The following is a 10,851-nucleotide window of genomic DNA, read 5'->3' as shown; positions in this document are numbered from 1 at the left end:
TTCTCTAAAATGAAAAGAGATACAAAAGACTTAAGTAAAGAATGAAGATGACACAGAAAGGTCTCTCATATTCATTGATTGGAAAAATTAATCGTACTGAAATAACATGAAATCAAAGTCACTGAAGAAATTCAACAAAGCCTTTATAAAAATCTCAGTGATATTCTTAACTATACTAGATTAAGGAGTCTTCATACAGAAACAAAGAACCCAGGTAGCCAATAGAATCCTAGGCTAAAGACCAGCACTGAATTTCCTAACACTATTGAGCACGTTAACAAAGAAATGAACCCTTACATGTAACATCTTCTGATTGTGGAAAAGACAGCCTCTTTCAGAATGGCACTTAGGTGTGCTGTGGGACAATCCCTCTGTATAGTGTGATTATGTTTTATTACCATTGGTTAACAAAGAAGCTGCTTTGGCCTATAGCAAGACGAGATAGAGCCAGGCAGGAAATCCAAGCAGAGATACAGGGAGAAGGGCAGAGTCATGTGCCAGTAAACTATAGAAGCAATATAATGTACTAGAGTACAGTTAACACCATGAAGCCATATAGTAAAATATAGATTAATAGAAATGGGTTAATTTAAGTTGTAAGAGCTAGTTAATAGTAAGCCTGAGCAATAGGCCAAATGGTTTTTAATTAATATTAAGCCTCTGGGTGATTATTTTAAAAGCAGTTGAGGGACATGGTGTGACAGAAAAGTCTCTGTTTACATAGGTATGTGAACAATCATTTGCAAATAACTGAAACAAGAGTGTCTTCAGCCTGTACAGAGTTAACTAAAGGAAATCAAGGTCCCCAATGCAAGACCTGACATCTCAAACTATAATAGAAAATCTTATAGGGTACAGGTACAGATCTTAAATAGGACTCCCGCAGATGAGGTTACAAAATAAGAATTTACAAGTCAAAAAAGACTCAGCACTAAAAATTAAACAACCATGTGGAAAATGACCAACATAATAGGATGCAATGTGAGCCATCTAATATATCATTAATTTGTAGACTATAGATAGAACTCACAAGCTCAATAACAAAAGAACAACCATTCTAATAAATGCATGGAGTGATACTCAGAACTGATCATTCTCACAAGAATAAATGGCTAGTAAATTTATGAAAAAATATGTTAAAAATCTTTACCCACAGAGGAAATGCAAATCAAAACTTAATTGGAGTTCCATCTCAGTCCAGTTAGAATAGCTGTTATTAAAAAACAGACAGATAACAAATGCTAGGGAGAGTGTGATGAAAATGAAACTCTCATACATTGTCGGTGTGAATGTAAATTAGTAAAGCCACTCTGGGTGTCTGGAGATTCTTCAAAATCGTAAACTACACCTAACACAAGATCCACATGTATTATTCCCATGTTTAAACACAAAAAAATGAGGCTATCTCCTACACAATCAAGAAATGAATATCAACTTATACTTCACTAGTACTCATAGTAATAAGATATGGAATTTGTCTAGCATAGTTTTAGGAGATTTCTGGATTGGAATATACAGTATACTCATTTGACAATGCATTATTAAATGGTAACAGGATTGAAACTGGAAATCATTATGTCATATAAATTTAGTCAGACAAGAAAAGCTAAGTATTATCATTTTTTCTCTCTTATATAGGAACTAAAAATATGAAATGAATATAGAAAATATATTATTAGGGAATGGTCTTGTTAATGGATAGGGGAGGAAAAGAGATGGTAGGAAAAGTGTTTACATGAAAGAGGACAAGATAGAAAATTAGAGACAGCCAGAATATTCCTTTAGCTTCTTAAGATTATATATAAAAAAAGACAAACTACAGTTTCATTGCTGTGGTAATTGATTGATGTGAAAAAGTGACTGATAGGGAAACACACAAAACTCTAATAGTGGACACCAGAAATTTTGGAATTTAGATTAATGTAATGAACAACTCTAATATGTACCTGACAACGTAGTGCAGAAAGATGAGGTCTCCTTCAGTGATAAAAGGGATAACCAGCCACTTTATTAAGAACATTGATATTCTGGCAATTTAAAACAAAAGCCTATGGCTTGAGCAGCAAACGGGCACTTTATATAAAGGAATCCCTGCCATTTCTAGCATGCTCCCTGGCACTGCTGGAGTGAGTCATCCTAGGAGGCATCTTCCTTCAAATATTTCAAATGGGTAGAACAGGAACTTCTGAAAAGTAGTCCTCTTCATATCTGTGATAGGAGTTAAGCTTGCTATGCATAAAAAGTGTGGAATATATTACCGTGACAGGAATCATCAGGGGAGGCAAGGTGAATTAATGAATTAGTACTCATGTCTCACCTCCACAGCACACGTTTTTTTTTTTTTTTTATTGCATTCCCCATTCTAGTAGCAATAGGTTCTTTGCATGATAATAAAGCTACTTCTACTGAAGCCAAATTATATAGAAATTCTACGGAATAATATCTTCTACTAATAGTCACATTCCTATGTCTTTTTCCCCATTGTCAGGTCATTATCTGCGAAGTTGATAGCTTTGGAAAATAATAAAACAGTGGAAAATACTGGACAGCAAAACTAATCTTCCCATTTCATTTCTTTCTTGTCAACACATGTACGAAACTTCCAATCGTTGTTGATTATGAGTAAAATACAATCAGCAAGATGAGATAAAAATATCCATTAAAAGGAATATGGTTGAATTAACACCTCTGGAAGAAATCTTCTATGATTCAATTTCTATCCATAGAAAATCTAGGAAACACATACCAAGGAGATAGTAATATGAGATAAATGGTAAAGGCCTGGGCTTCTTTTCTTCAATGAGAGTTATACATGAGGAAGTTAATAATGCCTATGACATGTTTGATAACATGATACTCATCAAAACTGATTCTGTGGTAGTATTAATCTCATAGGAGCAGATATTTGAGCACTTGGCCCCTAGTTAGCGGCACTGTTCGGGAAAGTTGTGTGGCCTTGCGCAAGTAGTACATTACTGTAGATAGAATTTGATAGTTTATAGCCTTGCTCAACTTCCAGTTTACGCTAATGGAATTTCCTGAACCTTCTAGTTCATAATTGTGGTTGAAGAAACGATCTCTCTGTTTCCTGCCCTAGTCAGTTTCCTGTTTGGTCAAATGCTGTCATGAATCTCCAGCTGGTGTAGAATAAAGATCTGGAACTGTAAGCTATGTTCATATTGTTTTATCACAGCAACAGACAAGTTATGCATACAAATTAATTTATCAACATATTGATGAAAATTAAAGAAATTCCTTAACCATAAAAATATAGATATCAAACAATATCTGACCCATTCAGTTGTCTATTAAAGTTGAAAACAGCGTAATACTTAGGATTTCTTATTTGTCTTGAAAATTATCTACTGTATAGTGTAAAACTCAGAAAGCTAAGAAAACTTACAAATATAAGGAAGTTCATGAAGTTTATAAGACACAGGAACTCATAAAGATAGTAGACTCATGGAGTCCCCATAAAAGATATGAAAACAGGAAACACTTTGTGAAGGAGACTCTTTAGAGGATCTGAAATGTGGGCTAGCTCTAAGGACACAGCTTTTGGGAAGTTTTACCCTGGCTGCAGTAGAGTTTTAACTGAGACAGCTGATTTTTCAAGTTTGCTCTTTTTAATAATTTCTCACCCATACATTTTTAAAGAACTCCCAGTATATTTATTGTTTCAACAAGCAAGAAATTGCTTTGGTCTTTTATCTGCATGAATATATGCTTGTTCATGTCTCACTAGGAAAAGTCATTCAATGTGGGGATGAACAGAAGCAACGATGAGTTAGGAAGAACATTTGGACAGTGCCTGTAATGAATAATACCATGCAACTGAGGATGGAACATTGCAGGGGGGATGGGCAATACTTATACGACCCACTCTATGTCATATGGAATGGTGTGACTCCTTGATGTAGTGGCAGTTCCAGGTACTGTACTATGTACGGGTGATTAGACATATAAAAAGTTGTCTGAGGATCAGATGTCATGGTAGAGATATGAGGTGATCTGCTATGTGAGTCAAAGAATGCAAAGAGTTCATAGGCCACAGAGTACGTGACAATCCCAAAGAACAGCACATATAAACTGGGTTTACAAGCAAGCCATGACAGCAGTTGTACTGTGTTTGTGGGGAGCAATAAGATAGGCAGCTAAGACTCCACTATTTTCCCAGAAAGAATTTCTGCACATATTTAGGGCATTGCAATGGGGAAAAAGACATAGAAGCATTATCCTCTACAGTTGTCTATGATTTTGGCAGGAAATGTAGGAAAAATAAGCATGGAATGAGAGTGAGATTTCTACGCGGAGTGAAATACCAGTGAAAGAGACCACAAATGACAGCTCTGCTAAAAGCTTCTCCCTGGGATCCAAAACCTTAGAGCTTATGGGAGAAAACATACAGCATGAAGGGAGAGGCAATGTAAACACGATCAAAACTATCATTCAAGACTCATATTTAATAGAGGGGAAGGGAAAATTCCATGACTGCAATCATGAATACAGGACCAAATAATGGTCTAATAAAGGAAGCTATGATAATCAGAGAAGTCTATCTCTAAACGACCTGAACTTGAAAAGACTTTTAAATTATAATAAAATGAAAAGAACCCTTCATATTATGACTCATGGGTCTCTGAGATATGATGCTGATGATATTAAAGTGTAATGTTTGTATAAAATTAATAATATGACTATTTATAAATATCCCCTCTTGAGACAAAGGTTGGATAATCTGGAGCAATAGATGGATGGAGGTTATCCCTTACATAGCTTACATGATTCACTAGAGACCATTGGTTATAACCAGATTAAGTTCCTGTGAACTGTAGGTTCTGGAAGACATAGAAGGATAGCTAACACTGAGAAACCTGAAATTTTGAGGTGCAATATGTGATGTCCAGTTCATCAGATTTTTTAGTAACATTTTTAACAAGAGAGTTAAGAGAGAAATAATTCAGTAGGGATCTTGGGGTTGGTTGGGGAATTTTGTGGTTTTTCTTAGGCCTATTATAGGACATGTTTTTTACAATGTAGGGAAGGTTCTGATAAATCTGAATAATTTAAAGTTGCATATAGTGGTTTTGGTTTGTAAAGTGTTACATTGGTAAAGAGCAAATAAAAAATAAGAAATCAGATAATGGAGTCTCTCTAGATGGCTGAAAATCAAGCAGGCAAGATTTGTGTTAAACAAGGATATCTATGGGGAAAATGTTGATATAAAGCCAAGTGCTGTGGTTGTTTTTCAAAACCTCAAGTATAATCAACAGTTGACAAAATCATGTGAAAAGAGTAAGTGGAAGAGAAATATGGGCAATAAATAGATAGATAGATAGGTAGATAGATAGACAGATAGATAAATGAAATTTTTAGGTATAGATAATCATGCTTAAGGATTAGGCCACATGCATTGTCCTCCAAAAATAATTATAGTTGGAGTAGAGATTGTTTATCTAAGCTTGGATGCTTTCAAAAGCCAGGTATACCTAATAAAGAGCTGATTTCTATTTTATAGGCTTGGAGTTTGTAAGATCCAGGAAGCCAGCTCAAACAAGTGAATTAGTAAACAATTTAATATCTTTGTCATGTCTTAGCTATGAGCCTTGCTGAGTTGTGAAAGCCAGCCTCTTGACACCCTTTAGACATGCAGTCAGTGTTGTTATCTGTTTTTATTATCTACAGTGGCTGACTGCAACTCTACTGCTACCAGCAGCAACTGGCTGCAAGGACTGCAGCCTGAGGCAATTCTGTTCCCTCAGGCACCAACTCTTTCAAATCTTATCTAAATCTAAAGAACTCAGGATTCAGTGGTTTAGGTGGAATTTTGCTCACTCAGAGTAGCTGAGTAGCAAGTAGCTAACCTCTTCCCTATGCTGGTGTCTTCCAAAAACCCCAGTGTCCTTCTCTCAGGCCCCACTTTAAAAATTTTGCTATACGTGGTTCCTCCGTACCACTTTCTGTCAGCTACTTGCTGACTCAGCCTCCTCACAGGTTAATTTTATTTAATCAAATACATCTTTGAACTGTTAACAAAAGCAGTAGAGACAAAATGCAACACAATTTAAAATAATATTCCCCAACATTTCCCCCCTTATTTTTTAAACAAAAATGAAAAGTTTTAACTTTGACATCTTACTGACTGTACACAATAAGAACAATTACTAAGTAAAGATTACATTCACAGTGTACTGAATTCCAATTTATTTGTGTCTGGTAAATTTAAAGAAAACACCCCATAATCTAACCTATCTTATTAAATTCAAAATTTTATACCTAATTTATTTTCTGTCATATCTAATGAAAACCACAATTATAACTATCTAGTCTTCAATTTCATCAAAGGCCTTAGAAGGATATAATGCTATTTAAATAAACAAAAAGTGCATTGTAAACAACTTCCAAAATCTCTAAAAGTTACAAAGACATATGACTGCCTGGACAGTCACCCAAAATTCCTCTGTAATATTTGGGCATCCATTTATCAGCCTACAGGCCCATAGTGTCTGGCAGACCTTTCAGTGAAGCAGGAAATTTGAAGTATTGTCGTGCCTTCTATTGGCAAAGTTCAACAGTCACTTTCTTCTGTGTCCTGCAGAATTTATGGCAGACTCTTCTATGGAGCAGGAATTTTGAAGGACTGTCCCACCTTGTTTTGGCAAAGTTCAACAGTCTTTTTCCTGTGCGTTCTGCAAGTCCAGTCTTCACAGTACATTGTCAACAGACAAAGGCAAGAGCAGTTTCTTTGCCCAGTAGCTAACCTTGCCACAAGGAAAGAAAACTCCACAAAAAAGAGTTTGATCAAGGCCCATGATCTCTGAAGTAAATTGGTGCTGTAAGGAGCAGATGTGTCTCATTGTCACAAAAATTCTCAGGTTAAATAAACATTTTAAATGCCTTATTCTATAGATCTTTGAAGTGTTTGAAAGTCCTTTACCTATCTAAAATATATCTCTGTATGATCTTGAAAACATATCTAACATATCAATAAACTTGATTGTTATAAATGATGAAATAATAACCTATGTTTCTTGATTATTCTAAATGGTTTATAATAATAGCTTTCAAAAACCAGAATTTCCCATACATTCTTAAGTGAACTGCATAGGTATAATACATACATACATATATACATAAAATGTAACAAAAATAAGTTTAAATTTATATCAATATACTATATTCCCCTAGTTGATAACAAACATCCACAACCCACAAATTAACCCAAAGCCTCCCACATCCCTCTTCTGAATGTGGGAATCATGTTCTTCAAACTGGTTCCTGCTGTCTGTGAACAAAGTATCTTTAGCGTCCATGAGAAAATTTGAGATAATGGCCAAGTCCTGGGAAGACCTTTGTTGATAGATATCATCACCTGTAAGATTCAGGAGGTCTCTTTTGATTAAACTTGATCCATATTACTCCTGAAAAAAAAAATCCACAACCTCTCCTGTCCTGTGGGGACAAAAGCAAAAACTTTTCTCCAAAGCATTTCTTTTCCAATTGACAAATATATTTAATTACACTTTAATGTTAAAGCATTTCTGAAGTATCTAGATTGGTTCAGTTTAGCAGTCCTGTTCACAATCCCATGCCTCTTAGCAGCTGTTGTTTGCTTATCAAAAATCAAAAACTTAAAAATCAAGTCAATAACATACAGGATCCAGACTCCCTGTGTATTTCCCATCTTACTTGGTTTTTTCTTTTATCTTAATTTTACTTTCTCTTTAATGACTTTATTATTTTTTAACTATTCATTTTTTTTCTATGACTATACCCTTTTTCTTTTCTTAAGCTTATGGACATTGTTAAACACGCTGTAACCTATTTAGAGGTTTTTCCATCTGGACCTCTTTTTGCTATATATCTTTTAGCCTTTTTTGTCTCCAAGAACAAAAAAACTTGTGAAGTACAGAGGGACCTCCAACCATGGCTTTGGTGGTAGCCTCCACTCATTTCTCAGGTTGTCAATCATAAACTAAAACCTAGGCCTGGTCCAAGGTAGGTGAACAAGAACTACATTCAATCTTCCCAGAGCCCTAGAATGCTGATGCTTGTGTTGTGGCAGGCATTTTTACTTAGGTTATTTTGTTGTTGTTGTTCCTGCTTCACATAGTAGCTTCTCATGGGCTCCCAGCAGGCAGAAACACTTAAAGGAACCATATCCTCCTTTGCTTATTCTCAAGCTTTCTCAGGCCCTATGGAAATTTGAGAGCCTCCTGTTGGTATGCCAAAGTCAGTTCTATAGGATGAGGAAGAAGGGTATCTATGGAAGTAGTAAATTACAGGCATCTAATGTCCTGTCCTCTATCCATTTTGTTATATTCAATATTGCTTCTTTGATAAAACAATGGATAAAAATATTATGGTATGTTAATGCTGCTACTGGAACTTGGTGATTTGATGATGTTTATTTGAATATCCTTTTATATGCTAAATCCTAAGACCAATGTGAACTTTCTTGGAATTTATGGCAGTGGGTCTTAAGAGTTATGAAAATATCAGCTAAAAAGCTTAAAAGAATGCATTCTTAATAGATGAAAAACGTTATTTCCCCAAACTATAAGCTGTTTAGATTAAGTCCCTGTGCAGAGGTAAGATGGTTCTTTGTATTATGATTTGTTGTCCCCAAAGCCATAAAGTCTGTTGTTCTTGGTTTCATGCCAAAGCTTGCTTCCAGCATATGGAAGACACAAGGCTAAAACTAAGATGAAGTGATAACATTTATAGTCTTGGGAGATGTAATTCACGTTGTTAACTGTCATTCTTACTTGTGGACTCTGTATGGTACACAACATGTCAAGTAAGATGTGACTACTGGTGTAATAGAGGTATGGCAGTTATGGGTACAACCAACTGCTTTCTAATTGGATTTGGGACCTACTTCAAAAGCTTTTTGAAGACATAGCTTTTTTTGATTTTCCCAAGTTTTTATAAATGATCCTTCATCCATGGTCCTTAAGTCACTCCAGAAAACTCATCAATTAATGAGCTATATTTGGATAGACTCATGGTTTGGGTCTACATCATTGTTTTATCTGGGGTGAATAGATATTTGATCCTGTTTCAATAGGAATTATAATATACTAAGGACTAATTGGATAATGAAAGATGGGTATACCACTTAAGCTATTTAATTCATGAATTCTGAGCTACATTTGCATTAACTTTTGGGGGAAGAGGGTCATTTCTAAAATCTTCCTTATTGTGTTGAAACTGAAAATAAAAAAATTCATTCTTTTGAAACTTAATCTGATAGTTTACCTTATATCTGACTGGTTCCAGATTGAAATTCCATAAAGGATGGAATTTCCCCAAACCATAAGGTAATTGGATAAATATAAAAGTATTTTACATATTTCAAAGGTTTGCCTTATACTTTGAGTTATTGAGATTGTTGATGCCAGATAAGAGCAGTGGTTTTTATTGAGTCTGTTTTGGCTATGTAACTGGCTGAATTACTGTAAACTAATATCACAAAATGTGTATTAGAAATATGTCTCAAAATAAAAGGTATAAATATGCAAAACTCAATTAGGAACAAAGACACATGTTTAATGTAAATGATCTATTGAGTAATTTAGTTCTGAAATTTCTTTGCTAATTTTTAATTTGAAGAATATCTAAATAAAATATTATAGTCAAAATCTGCTATTGTCATTGTGACTAGAACTCTGTGAGCTTTATTATACCTTGTCATGTTTATTTATAAAATTAGAACACCTTCAAGATTTTGTACACAATATTTGCAATTGTTATAACTCCTTATTTAATTTTTCAAATGATCAGGGAAACTTTTTGCTGAATTTTACAAAATTCTCAAGTCAAATGTAACACCTAAACTTTTTTTTCCCAGTTTTACACACACATCTTTATTGATAAAATAGGCTCCTCTTCAGCACACACACTCAGATGTAAGCTTAAAGTTAGGTTTCTTTGGTGGGGGAGGGGGCAGTGGAAAACTGTTGCCAGAAACAAAGCAAATGTCTTTCAGTACTCACAACCTTAAAATTATATCCAAGAAGACAAAGGCTAAATAAATTTTTTAATAAAAATAATTACTTCTCAAGTAACATTTTACAATAGAGCTGCTCAATTCATTGTTTCCAACTCATGTCAACTGTGAAGGCTTTCTTCTTTTTAAAATTCTGGCTTGGGATAAAACTACATGGACGAATGTACCATTAAATTAAAAGGTACTCTCAAAAAACCAATAGAAAAATCTTAAAAATAAATTCATTTATGTATAAATTATTAAGGCCTCTGCATGAGAACTGTTTAACTGTTTGGAGCACTGGCCCTTCCCCAACAGCCCAGGGAGCCCACAAAAAGTCATTTGAATTTTGTCAATATATGAAATTACATGTAAAATTTTAATGCAAATTAATATTTACTTAAGTGATATACTTAAAAGTAGAACTTTCTATTTGTGCTAATTTTACTATGTACTTGACACACAATTATAAAATGTATTTTTAACCATACTTCACAATCCTTTATTCTTTTCTTCTGATCCCTATACAATAAGAACAATTTAGGTTTCAACTGGTGTTAAAGCACACTTCTGTATCTTTTTTTTTTTTTTTTTTTTGAGACAGGGTTTCTCTGTGTAGCTTTGTGCCTTTCCTGGGACTCACTTGGTAGGCCAGGCTGGCCTCAAACTCACAGAGATCCACCTGGCTCTTCCTCCCGAGTGCTGGGATTAAAGGCATGTGCCACCACCGCCTGGCTCACTTCTGTATCTTGTAGTCTTCAAAAGCTTTACATGCTGTAGGTATATCTTTTAAGTGCAAAGGAAAATGTCCATGGGTCTGCACTCTGTTCCCATCTTCTGAGTCACAGGTTGTAGGGAAA

This window comes from Onychomys torridus, chromosome 19 (genome assembly GCF_903995425.1).
Source record: "Onychomys torridus chromosome 19, mOncTor1.1, whole genome shotgun sequence".
In the NCBI taxonomy this organism is placed as follows: domain Eukaryota; kingdom Metazoa; phylum Chordata; class Mammalia; order Rodentia; family Cricetidae; genus Onychomys; species Onychomys torridus.
The sequence above is the reverse complement of the archived record's forward strand: the minus strand, read 5'-3'. Positions refer to the sequence as shown.